Source organism: Symphalangus syndactylus, chromosome 7, assembly GCF_028878055.3.
Source record: "Symphalangus syndactylus isolate Jambi chromosome 7, NHGRI_mSymSyn1-v2.1_pri, whole genome shotgun sequence".
NCBI classification, from domain to species: domain Eukaryota; kingdom Metazoa; phylum Chordata; class Mammalia; order Primates; family Hylobatidae; genus Symphalangus; species Symphalangus syndactylus.
The window spans coordinates 50557983-50572399 of NC_072429.2; positions in this window are offsets into that span (position 1 = coordinate 50557983).

Consider the following 14417-nt stretch of genomic DNA (forward strand, 5'->3'; position numbering starts at 1 on the left):
AAAGCATGGCCACATAGAAATATCTAATATTTGGGGGTGTTTTAGGTTTTATTTTTATTTAGTTTTTTAATTTAATTTTGTTTCATTATTATGATCATATTAACATTTGTTTCTCAACACCACAAAGTGAATATCTCTTAGGTTTTCTTTCCTAGCACATGGCATCCTTTTCAAATCTGAATCGTTAATTCAGTTTCAAAGACAACATTGCAGTAGAAGTGGCCAAGCAAAGTAACTCTCTTTGAGTTTCTTACACTTGGTTTCTTTAGATCTTCATGACCCCAAGGAGATTCCTTTTTCAATTTCCCTGCTTAAAACATCCAAAGAGGTAATTCAGATTTGGCCACTGTTTACCAAAGGGATGAACTAATGACTTTTTAGTTTCTTGCTTGAAATCCTTTTTTTTGTTGTTCCTGAAACAGTCTTGCTCTGTTGCCCAAGCTGGAGTGCAGTGGCACAATCTTGGCTCACTGCAACCTACACCTCCAGGGTTCAAGCAATTCTCGTGCTTCAGCCTCCCAAGTAGTGGGGACTACAGGTGTGTGCCACCATGCCTGGCTAATTTTTGTATTTTTAATACAGATGGGGTTTCACCATGTTGGCCAGTCTGGTCTCTAACTCCTGAACTCAAGTGATCCACCTCCCTTGGTCTCCCAAAGTGCTGGGATTACAGGCATGAGCCACTGTGCCCAGCCTGAAATCCTTTGAAGTCTCTTGTGGATGGGTGCGGAGCTGTGGATATGTGGAGTGCTGATGAACTAGTGACAAAGTGACTTGGGTTAGAAATTCAGCTATGTCTCATTGAGTTGCCTGCTGACCCTAAAGAAGGCTAACAGGGCAAGCCTCTTTTTGCCGGAGAAATGCTGAATACCACTAGGAGGCAAAGGAATGTGAAATGGCTTTTCCCTGTGCTGGCTGAGGCCTCAGCTCCTCCTCTCCTGCACTGGCCCTCACACTGTTTTGTGCTCCCTTCATATCATGGCATAAAAATGTAAAGGGAGAAAGAGAAAGAGGTGCTTTATGGAGCAAAGTTCAAAAAGATGGAAAGTGTTGCATACAATCAAATTAGCAGGAATTATGGAGGAGGGATAGCATCTAGGGAACTTGAAAAGGGCACAGATCATGAATGCACCATAGGACTTATCCAGGCACCTCTGGCAATAATGCCAAAGACACAGGGGTGAAGCGTCCAAATAGATACACAGAGGAAAACAGTTAAAATATAGCATGCATGTTCACGTAACAAAATACAGTTTTCCTGGTCAAAATCACATCCTCACAGATTTGGTGATATGGGAGGAAAGCTTGTGATAAAATGATAACTAAAAAAGCACTGTAAGTTGACAGTGGGGTCTGATCACTGTTTCCTTCTTTATTTCATTCCGTATCTGTCTCATTTTATTCCATAACGATGTGCTACTTCTAGCACCGTAGGCTGAAGTCAAACTATGAAGGGTTGTGGCTGTCAAGGTTAGACACTGGAATGGTCTGTGGTTCAGTCTCCTCTATAGGATCATGAACTCACTAGTGAAAGAGGTTGTCTCATTTTTGTCTTTGTATCACAAGTGCCTATCACAGGATCTGGGCTTAGAGAATGCTCAGAGAATGTCTGCCCAAGAGAACAAATGATTATATGAATATATGAGTGAAGGTAGAACTGAAGAGGACCTTGAATTTGCTGAGCAAAAAGGTTCATAAGCAAGACAACAGTATTATGAGAAACATTTTGTTATATATAAAGTTTCGGTGCCGTAAAAGAAATAGCACTCGAATATAAAATTTTCTTTTTAAGGCCGGACGTGGTGGCTCACGCCTGTAATCCCAGCACTTTGGGAGGCTGAGGCGGGTGGATCACGAGGTCAGGAGATTGAGACCACTCTGGCTAACACGGACTCTACTAAAAACACAAAAACTTAGCTGGGCGTGAGGCTGAGGCAGGAGAATGGCGTGAACCCGGGAGGCGGAGCTTGCAGTGAGCCAAGATCGAGCCATTGCACACCAGCCTGGGCGACACAGCGAGACTCTGTCTCAAAAAAAAAAAATTCTTTTTCATTCTTAGCAAGGCAAGGTACTTCTATAGAAGGGTGAACCCTTACAGATGGAGCAATGGTGAGCACACACTTGGACAAGGGAGGGGAATGGGTTCTTATCCCTGACGCTCGTGCCCCCCACCCCCCACTTCCCCCGTTGTGTTGTTCCCCTATTGGCAAGGATTAGACCGCACAGGCTAAACTAATTCCGATTGGCTAATTTAAAAGAGAGTGGGGGCGGGGGCGGGGGTGGTGGTGAGTGGTTTGGTGGGAAAAATGGTTATGACAGAGCAGGTAATGACTCAGGGTGGAGTAGGTAATCGGAATGAGTCAGGGTGGAGCAGGTGATTGAAATGAGTCAGGGTGGAGCAGGTAATGTCTCAGGGTGGAGTAGGTAATCGGAATGAGTCAGGGTGGAGCAGGTGATTGAAATGAGTCAGGGTGGGGCAGGTAATCAAAAAAGATTGCTTTATGAGGAAGTTAAGTTTAAAAGTAGAAGGTAAAGAATTGAACATACTGACATATTCTTTGAAAAGAAATTTAGAACTCGTATCTAACAATGTAAACAATATGTTAGATAAGCACTACTGGTGGGATGTGACCAAAAAACACTTCACATTTTCCTCCCACTGTTCCTCTGATTTTTCCCCTTTTACAGTCTTATTGAAGTATAATTGACCTAAACTGCACATAATTTAAATCAAACAATGTCACAAGTTTTGATATATATACACCCCCATTTAACCATTGCCACAACCAACATAGTAAACATACCCATCATCCCCCCCAAAAAATTTTCTCGCCGTGGCCTCTAACAGGCTTGGTGATGGAGCTCAATGTGGGGTTTATCCGGTAGTGCTCTCAGGAGCACCACCTGTGCAGGAGTGAGGGCAGCAGGCCTGGAGAGAGGGAGGAGTTGGGATTGAACTGCGAAGCATGTACAACAGAGGCCCTGAGCTGGCCCAGCCCATGTGGAACACTGTAGCTGGCATTGCCCTTCAGAGCTGCCCTGCATTGAGACAAAGGGGTACAGCCTTTGTATCCCCAAGTCCATTAGTCATGGGATAGGGACATTCCCCTGGGGGGACTTAAACCTTGGCAAATCCGTTTGGCCCAAGGCAGTTCCTGGGGAGGGACTCAGCTGTGAGCTTCCACAGATGCCACTGCAGCAGCTGTGGACGTAAGAACCTGCATCCTATAGAGAGTCTGGGTGGGCCACCACAGCATCTTCCTCCAGTGATCATGTAAAGGGGTCCAGCAGTAGACGGGCCTCATCCTGGCCCTCATGGAGTGGGGAAATCAACAGCTTCTCTTTATAAAAAAGCATCCAGTCCAATCAAACCAAAGTTTATGCCTACATTGTGCCATGCACTACACTTTATGTTCCTCACCTCAGCCACAACCACCCAATAATGCCCTAGTGCAGCAGATAGGCATTGAGGCACAGAGAGGCCATATAATCACCCAAGGTCACATGATTAATGAGCTTAGACCCAACAATCAAAACTCCAGGCAGCCTGGTCCTACTCTACATTTTCAGCTACTACAATCTGCTGCCTCTCTGAGCTTGCATTTCCACTCACATCATTGTATTCTATTTTATATTGGGTATGTTATCTTTTAAAAGGTACTATTTTTGCATGTTATATTTAAAATGTGAAGATTGGCAGTGTAGCACACACTGCTTTTATAAATCATTCAATGCCTGTATTAGAAATTACCAAAGTAACATTTGCAAAGTTATGTGATATTTTGTCACTACATTAGGAAAAGCTATCATTATAGCTTGCAATTGTTGATGTAATGAAAACACCATCCTACAATTAGTCTGACTCAAAGAAGTTAGAAATGGGAAACATATATGTGCGTGTGTGTGTGTATGTGTGTTACATAAACATATATAATAAGTATGCATGTGTGTGTGTGTACATGCATGTTCCACCAGGAAGAAGAGCTTAAAAGCCAAGATACAGAATCCCATTTCTTATTAATCAGGAAAGGGTCATCTTTTACTGAATTAACCTAGGAACTGAGAGATGCCAAGCTTGAGCTATGCAGATACTCTGATCAACCTCATTATCTACTGTATCTGACAAAATTCACTCAGGGAAGCAAAACCACTAAAGCAGATTGAATATACTAAGAGATGCATTGTAGGGATTGGACTTTACACAATTGGTGTAGCTGGTTAAATAGTCTATATGAAGCTATGCCACCTGTTTCTGGTACTGAAGTCTGCAGTTCTCAGCCAAGGCCATTAGAAAGAGAAGATGGATATGAAATGGGGGAAGGAAAAAAGGGAACCTGTGAGGATGAGCTAAAAAGGACTGGTACCCACTGCCTCCAAGCCTTCTATTTCAAAGGAGGTGTCCTGTAGGGGAAGCTGGCACCCTCCATCACAGAACTAGGCACACACCTGGTCCAAGAGTCAGAGAAGTGGCAGGCAAAAATGTAGCAGGAGCTGGAGGTGAGCCAGCAGATCAGCTGCTGTATGGGACAGCATGCCGTGGGGTGCAACAGCACTGCGTGACCTGCCCTGACCTTCTGGGCATCTGGAATCTGGCTGCTGCTTCACTTCCACTGCTACGTCTCCTGCGAAATGCCTCTTGTGGCCCAACTGACTTAGAATTCTGCAGGGAAAGGAAATCTGGACAACGCAGTTTGACCTAAGTTGACAAATACAAAGGTATCACATCTATTCCTGAGGGCAGATCTAGCACAAGAGGGAAGTGACCAGATGTCCTGCCTAAGAAAATGTCACCTCGGATCTGCTCAAAGCAACCATTGATATCATATAGGCAAAGACTTAGGATTTTTCCAACAAAATGTTGGTCATTTACTAAGTACCTGACACTAGGTTCAATGCTTTACATTCATTAACCCAGTTAACTGTTAAGGGTGGTACTAATGATTAGGACCCCTCTTTTGCAAGTAACTGCACTGAAGCTTAGAGACATTCATTGGCTTGCTCAAAGCCACCCAGTAAGCTGCAAATCTGAGACTGATTCCATAGTTCCTATCTGTCACCAGTTTTCTCTACTGTTAGTGATAAAATTATAAATTTTAAAATAGTAAATAAATAAGAGGTGTAATTTTTTTTAATTCCAAAACCTAAGTGCTCCTGTGGCACTAGTCACAGAAAATCTTCTCAATCATCATCACCTTTTATGAGAATGTGAGACAAGCCAGACTCTTCGTTGCATTAGTGTAGCCCTACTTTTTCCTGGGTAGACACTGAGAGAGAGTCCGAGACCCACAGAGAATTAGATCTAGAAGGGAATCAATAGATGTTCTACCCTCACAAATGAGGAAGGAGTAGGGAAGAGAAAAGTATTAAAAGCCCAGAAAGAAATTGAGAGAATAGAACTACTGGCTTGAAAAAGGAAATGTTGTGGCCAGAGAACATATGAAAGAAAAGGCCGGCATCACTGATCATTACAGAAATGCAAATCCAAACCACAATGAGATGCCGTCTCATACCAGTCAGAATGGCGATTATTAAAAAGTCAAAAAAACCACAGATGCTGGCATGTTGCCAAGAAAAAAGAACACTTTCACACTGTTGGTGGGAGTATAAATTAGTTCAACCATTGTGGAAGACAATGTGGTGATTCCTCAGAGACCTAGAGGCAGAAATATCATTTGACCCAGCAATCCCATTACTGGGTATAAACCCAAAGGAATATAAATCATTCTATATAAAGATACATGCACATGTATGTTCATTGCAGCACTGTTCACAATAGCAAAGACATGGAATCAACCCAAATGTGCATCAGTGATAGACTGGATAAAGAAAATGTGGTACATACACACCATGGAATATTATGCAGCCATAAAAAGAACAAGATCACGTCCTTTCAGGGACATGGATGGAGCTGGAAGCTGTTATCCTCAGCAAACTAATTCAGGAACAGAAAATCAAACAACTGGCCGGGCACAGTGGCTCATGCCTGTAATCCCAGCACTTTGGGAGGCCGAGGCAGGTGGATCATGAGGTCAGGAGATCAAGACCATCCTGACCAACATAGTGAAACCCCCTCTCTACTAAAATACAAAAAATTAGCTGGGAGTGGTGGTACACACCTGTAGTCCCAGTCACTCAGGAGGCTGAGGCAGAGGAATTGCTTGAACCTGGGAGACAGAGGTTGCAGTGAGCCGAGATCGTGCCACTGAACTCCAGCCTGGTGAAAGAGCAAGACTCTGTCTCAAAAAACAAACAAAAACAAACCCAAACACCTCATATTTTTGTCGGCATATCTGTGTGAAGAGACCACCAAACAGGCTTTGTGTGAGAAATAAAGCTTTTTAGTCACCTGGGTGCAAGCAGACTGAGTCCAAAAAAAGAGTTATTGAAGGGAGATGGGGTGGGGCAGTTTTATAGGATTTGGGTAGGTAGTGGAAAATTACAGTCAAAGGGGGTTTTTCTCTTGTGGGCAGGGGTGGGGGGAGGGTGTCACAAGGTGATCAGTGGGGAAGTTCTGAGACTCATTTTCTAGGAGAAGGAATGTTACAAGGTTAATTGATCAGTTGAGGTGGGGCAGAAACAAATCACAATGGAGGAATGTCATCAGTTAAGGCAGGAACTGACCATTTTCACTTCTTTTGTGGTTCTTCAGTTGCCTCAGGCCATCTGGATGAATACGTGCAGGCTTGGGTTCAGAGGCCTGACAATTTTCACTTATGGGTAGGAACTGAACAATGAGAACACACGGACACAGGGAGGAAAACAACACACACTAGGGCCTGTTGAGGGAGGATTGTTGCAGGAGGGAGAGCATCAGGAAGAAGAGCTAATGGATGCTGGGCTTAATACCTAGGTGATGGGATGATGTGTGCAGCAAACCACCATGGTACACGTTTACCTATGTAACAAACCTGCACATCCTGCACATGTACCCCAGAGCTTAAAATAAAAGTTAAAGGGAAAAACATTTTAAAAAATAAAAATCATAGGCTGGAATTTAAAAAAAAGAAAAGGAAAAGGAAATGTTCTTCAGAACAAAGGTGGGAAGAAAAAAGGTGTGTGAGCAGAAGAAAAGTACACATGCATTGTCAAAAAAAAAAATTGTCTAGAATCATGGGCAGATAAAATGAAAGTTAGAAATTTTGCTGAAGGCCAGACACAAGTCTCACGTCTCTCAGTCAAACCTCTGTAAATGTGCATTGTCATGACCAAGAGGGCCTTAACATTCCCCCATTTCCTAAACCTTAGACAGGCTTTTTCCTGATTCTATTGCCCTCCTTCCCTTTTCTTAGAGCATTTACTTTAGAAAACTTGTATTTGTAGATCCTTTCTCTGCTCCTTTGAGATGTAAATCTTTTTGAAAGCTTCTTACCAGTTTTACAACCATAGAATGTCTTTCTCAAGGACCCGGAAGCCATCTCTTTGAAATGTAAATACTCCCCTACTTACTAGGTTTTCTTCAGGATTTTTTGACTTCACTACAGTGGGAAAGCAATATGCATTCAGAAGAAACCACATTTCAGTACCCATGCAACCACTCTGCTTTTCACTTTCAGCACAGTATGCAACAAATTACATCAAATAGTCAACATTTTATTATAAAATAGGCTTTGTGTTAGATGATTTTGCCCAACTGTCGGCTAATGTAAGTATTCTCAGCACATTTAAGGTAGGCTGGTCTAAGCTATGATGTTCTGTATGTTAGGGGTATTACATGCATAATAATATTGTCTGGTATATTTACATTTCTTCAGCTGTCCCCAAATATCTTTTGTTGCTTTTTATTTTCTAATCCAGTAGCCATTTAAGGTTCATATACTTTCTGGATTGTTCTGCCTCTTTTGTCACTTTAAACCTAGGCAAGTCTGCATGTTTTTGTGTATTGTCTGTTTTTTTATGACACTGACTTTTATAAAGACTTCAGGCCTATAGAATAAATCAGATTATAGATAGATCTGTTATTTTTCTCACTAGATTCAAGTTTCCCAATAACCACACAATACATATTCTTTTCAAATACACTTGGAGCATGCATCATGATAGGCCACCTGTGGAACCATAAAACAACAATCAAAAATGTCAAAATCATGCAAAGTTCCTCAGAAGTTGGTTATGATGCTATATTGAAGATTTTGTGAATATGGTAGAAAAAGGAATTAGTGATCCAACAAAGGTTGTAAGACCTGCTTTACTGGATGCTGCTGGGGTGGCGTCTCTGTTAACTGCAGCAGAAGTTGCAGTCACAGAAATTCCTAAAGAAGAGACAGGCCCTGGAATGGGTGCAATGGGTGCAATGGGAGGTGGATGGGAGGTGGCATGTGCTAATTCCTAGAATAGGGCTTTACCTTTATTAATGAACTGTGGCAGGGAGCCCAAGGCAGTGTGCCTCACCAATAGCTTCAGAGAAGTTGGTTGGAGAAAATGAAGAAAAGGCTGGCTGATGTTTAAGAAATCACTATAACCATCAGTTACTGGTTTCAGTTGACAAAATATATAATGGCTTACCACTGTCATTGTCCATGCCTACAGATAATTTATTTTGTCTTTTTGAATAAAAAGGCATTTTGTACATCCCTGAAAAAAAGAAGTCAAAGGATTAAAATCTTATGGAGGATGTTCTCTGACTATATCAGTATTAAATTAGAAATTAATAGTAATGGCTGGGCGCAATGGCTCACGGCTGTAATCCCAGCACTTTGGGAGGCCGAGGTGGGCAGATCAAGATGTGAGGAGTTTGAGATGAGCCTGGCCAACATGGTGAAGCCCCATCTCTACTAAAATTACAAAAATTATCTGGGCATGGTGGTGCATGCCTTTAATCCCAGCTACACAGGGGACTGAGGCAGGAGAATCACTTGAGCCTGGGAGGCAGAAGTTGCAGTGAGCTGAGATCAAGCCACTGCATGCCAGCCTGGGCAACAGAGTGAGACTCTGTCTCTCTCTCTCTCTCTCTCTCTCCATATATATATATATATATATATATCTCCATATATATATTATATATGTACGTATATATATTACATATATATGTAATATATGTGTATATATATGTAATATATATATAAAATATATTCCTCTACCCTCTATTATCATCTTTACACACCCTGTAAGTAAATATTTTCATTAATTGCTGGTTTATATTTTCTAAGAATAAGCAATTTCCCCTTGTTTCTCACATGATCAATAGCCTATTATGTCCACTCCATTGAGACCTGCTTATTTATATATAATATATATTTTATATATATAAAATATATATATATATAAAATAAGATATCTAGAAAATCTCCAGATATTTAGAAATTAAGCAACATATATAAATAATCCAGAGAAGGTCAAAGAATTTGCAATAAAAATGTAGGAAATAAACTGAATGATATTGAAAACATTTCAAACTGTGTGACATGCAGCTACGCACTGCTTAAAGGGAAATTTATAACTTTGATATAGTCAAAAAGAAGGAAATGCTCAAGTCAGTGAGCTAAGCTACAAGTTAAAGTAAATGTAAAGAAGAAAATAACAAATATGAGTAGAAATTAGTTAAGGTGTGGAATACCAAATATGTCCATTGTAAAAGTACATTTTTTCTTTTTCCCCCACCTGAAACAAAAGAGAGAAAAACAGCAGTAAAAAATTACTTTAAAAATTAATCAAATTGATAAACATTCACTGAGACTAATCACAGAGAAAAAGTAAAGACACAAATTACTAATATTATGAATAAAAAGGGTGCCCAACTAAAAAAATCTACTTATGCTGGGAGGATGATAAGATAATATTATGAAGATATGTCTATTGTAAAAGTACACTTTTCCTTTTACCCCCAAATAATCTCTGGGGGGATACTTTCAGACCACATAAATGTCCTGTTCTGCAACCTTTCACCCAATGGTTTTGGCATTCACTGACCATTCTTGTTTGAATCAATTATTACATTAGTGTTGAAAATGCTAATTTTATAATTGTATTATTCCATGTATGTTTATCAGCTAGCATTATTTTATTAAAAGAGCCTTTCTCCTCACTGTCATCTTATTGCTATGAATTCAGTTTTTACTCAGTGTGTTGTAATCAATTATCATCATTCTTTTTGATGTGTAACTTGTCCCAAGACAGCTTTTGTATTTTTCTTTTTAATGAACCCATTAGTCTCTGTGCACTTACTTGCCTTTTGACGTGAGATTTTTCAGTCTTACCTTGTAAATTCCCTGCTCTGGGTCTGGAAATAGTCATTTTTCTAAGGAGTACTTTAGTAGTGAGTGGTATTTAGCAATCCAGATGTAAGTGCCAACTGTGCTTGCTGCAATTAAAGTGGCTTTGCTTAGACGTCCTTTCAGCAGACAGAGCTAGGGAGTTTGCAAGTATGTCTGTGTTGTCCATCTCTCCTTCTATCTATGTATGGAAATCTCATCCTTATCCCTCTGGTTGAAATACAATCCTGTGTAGTTTGTCCTCACCTATGAAAGTAAAAACCTTGCTTCACCAAAACATCAGTATATTTACAAATTTATTTTATCCTATTAAACACACAGTTTTAGATGTATACCACCAATGCCACTACCAAGAACAAACCTGCTAAGTAGATGTCAGTAGTTATTTGTGTTTCTTTCTGACTTTATAATATATTCTATTGAGCATGTACAGTCAAAGCCCTGTGCTCAAAATTACTTGACTCAATTATTTTCTCTGTGTGATTGTTATCAACTGGATATGCAGTCGAGTTTGTTTTTATTTTCTGTTGCCAAGCTTAGTGGCTGTCTTTTCATCTTTGTATTATATTTTTGAATATTTAAAATATTTACATGGTTCAAAATTAAAACTATATAAAAATAGTCTGCTAAGAGAAATCTCATATATTCCTCTACCCTCTATTATCATCTTTACACACCCTGTAAGTAAATATTTTCATTAATTGCTGGTTTGTATTTTCTAAGAATAAGCAATTTCCCCTTGTTTCTCACATGATCAATAGCCTATTATGTCCACTCCATTGAGACCTGCTTTATTTCATTAAACAATATATCCTGGATTCACAGAGAGCTTCCTTATCCTTCCTTCTGAGTTGCATTATACACCATAGTGTGGAGTACAATATTTAATTAAACCATTCTCCTTTGGGTGATCATTTCGACTGACTGTAATGAAAGGATTTCTTAATGAATAACCTTGCACATATGCTGTTTCATATTTGTGAAGGTGTGTCTTCAGGGAACATTTCTGGAAGTGGGCTTCCTTGGTCAGAAGATCAGTGCATATATAGTTTTGTTAGATAACTGTCAAGTCCCTTGCAGAGGGATTATATTCTTTTGCATTCCCAATAGAGTATGAAAGTATCTAAATTTCCACAACCTTGACAAGTGAGTTATCTAAATTTTGAACTTTTTGCCAATCTGGTAGATGAGAAATGGTCTCTTCCTAATGTTCTAATTTGTATTTTACTATGATTAAAGCTGAATTTTTTTCTGTATTTAAGAGCCATTCCAATGTCTTTTGTGAACTCTTTGGGTGGCTTTTTCCATGTTATATCCTATTTTGCAGTATTCTCTTGATTTTAAAAAAACTCTTTATTTCTTGGAAAAAATAGTCTTTTATCATAAGAGAAGTATCCTGCTGTTTCGTTGGTCTTTTGACTTTGCATGTGCTGCTTTGTCACGTAAAAATATTTTTACTATTTTTATGTAATTATCAATCTTTTCTTTTGTTATTTCTAGATTTTGGATTATAGTTTGAAGGTTTCTCCATGCCCAGTTCAAGAAAGAAATCACTCCTGTTTTCTTCTATGACTTACATGGGTTTTTTTTTACATTTAGTTGTGTGATTCATTCGGAGTTTGTTCTGGTGATTGGTACAAGACATGAAACTACTTTTTTTCCAAATGAGTATCCAGTTGTCCTAACATCATTTACTTTTAAGCCATTTTTTCCAAAACAGATGGAATTTGAGGGCTGGAATTTGTTCTATGTGTGATGGATGAGCTGAGATGCCAAACAGGGAGCAATGGGCCAATCCACAGATTGGCAGTGGCAAGAAACCACCGTTACCTATAGGCTAAAGTATCCAAGGGAGGAAAAAAGTGTTCCTGAAGTCCTGGGTTTGGGCCCAGCAGGCAAATGCTAAAATCATGGTAGTCTATCCAGTGAGATCTGAAGCCATAGCAGAGCTCCAGCGGCTTAGCTACCTATGGAGAAATGTGTAGAGATTCCTCCTTTCCTTCTGCCCACCAATCTCCCACTAACGATTCCCATTGGCAAAACCCAGATGGAAGCCAACTGATAAGGGAGCCTGAGAAATGCATCCTACAGAGTTTAGCCTCCTTGCAAAATGTAACAGAGATGTGTGGAAAAGAGAGGGGATTTCTCTGAGGGCAAAGGACCAGCAGAACACTCAACAAAAAATGTAAAAAGAGCCAGGCGCCACGGCTCACACCTGTAATCTCAGCAGTTTGGGAGACCAAGGCGGGTGGATCACCTGAGGTCAGGAGCTTGAGACCAGCTTGGCCAATATGGCAAAATCCCTTCTCTACTAAAAATATGAAAATTAGCCAGGCGTGGTGGCAGGTGACCGTAATCCCAGCTACTCAGGAGGCTGACGCAGGAGAATTGCTTGAACCCAGAAGGCAGAGTTTGCAGTGAGTCGAGGTCGCACCACTGCACTCCAGCCTGGGCAACAGAGTGAGACTTCATCTCAAAAAACAAAAAAAAAAGTAAGAAGAGTGTTCTTTATCTTCTTATTATAGGAAATTCTCAGAAGATATCATGCAACTCATTAACACTTTAGTAGACAAATATCTCTAAGTGAATAAGAAAGGTATATATTGGTTTAAAGATAGACTGTAATACAGTCTTCCCATTAGTTCCAACCATCTCTCCTGGAGATAATCTGAATCTGTAAGACTTTCATTATGTGTATTTGTTTGATGAAGGATTGAGGAAACCAAGAGTGTAGAGATAAGCTAGGAAGATTTAAAAAAAAAAAAATAGAATTAGTTCTTCAGAAAATAGAGCATCCAAAAGACTAAGACTCAAATCAAACTAAAAACAATTGTATGAAAAAAATTCAAATTTGTTCAAAAACAATTAAAGAAAATCAAATAAAATAGAAACAAAAAAAAATGAGCCATATACAGTGAAGGCAGGAGGGCAGGAGTTTAGATAATCAGAAAAAAAAACACAAAATTTTCTCTTTTACCCTTGGTGATTTCTTTTTTTCTTTTTTTTTTTTTTTTGTTTTTTGTTTTTTTCAGATTGAGTCTCACTCTGTTGCCCAGGCTGGAGTGCAGTGGCATGATCTTGGTTCACTGCAACCTCCAGGGTTCAAGGGAACTTGTAAAGGAAACCAGTAGCTTATCTGTACCAGTGGCATATCTGTACAATCTCTTAGAAAATCAAGGGTTCAAAATCAAACACCTTGCTAGTTTGCGATTCAGTGATTCAAGAACGAATTCTGCAGTTGGAGGACTCTCTAGGCCCTTCAGTGTTCCACTTACTTTTTCTGCTCTTATTCCCTCTCTTCTTCTACATGCCAGCGTCCTCTTCTGCACTGGATGGTATCATGATTTTCAGGAAGGAGAGTCAAAAAGGGAAACAAGTCAGCTCAAGCAAAAACATCCTGGTGCACGGGAGGATGAAATAAATAATGATAGTATGTGGGACACCATTAGTCATCGTCATTCTGCCTGCTCCAGCACCAATAAAACCATCTTAACCAAACACCCTTGGATAATTGGTTCCCACGACTAATACATAGCCATTGATCCAGAGCCTAAGGAGTGTGAATGATAAACAATAAACCTGCTTGGGATAATGTGATTGATTGTAATTCCATTTGAAATAAATGTAACAAACAGCAATGAGCCATCTAGTTAACCAGGCAGCACAACTTAATTGTTAAGGTTTTTCATTTCATTACACAGTGTCCTTTCCCAGAAAAACAAAAAAAAATCTGCTCCTTGGATGAGAAATTATTGTTCTTTACCTGGTCAGAGGGTTTCCACTGATCACTTGGCTTGTTTTGTTTTACTCCAGCTTCTAGAAAACATGGAGGCTGTCTATAGCCAGTAGATAGGACTAAGAAAATATATGTTGGCTTAAATCAAGCAATTTTATGTCCCGCTCCCTATTATTGATCTATTCTTTTTTACTCATTTCCAATTTGTTTTGTATTTTCTACATTCCTATAAGACCATCTGCTGCAGGTTGAGTAATCTGGAAACAGATGCAGAGATGGAGTTTATAGTTCAAGTTGTTTATTTGTAATTATCACTGAGGAAGAGAAAAGGGAGGAAGTGGGATTGGGCAGAGGAGGAAGGCAGGCCTGATCAAAATTTTGTCAACCTAACAGGGCACTCTGAAGTAACCATTGATCATTAAGAGTGCCTATGTCAAGCCAAAATGCCCAGCATACACACCCTTCACTCAGTC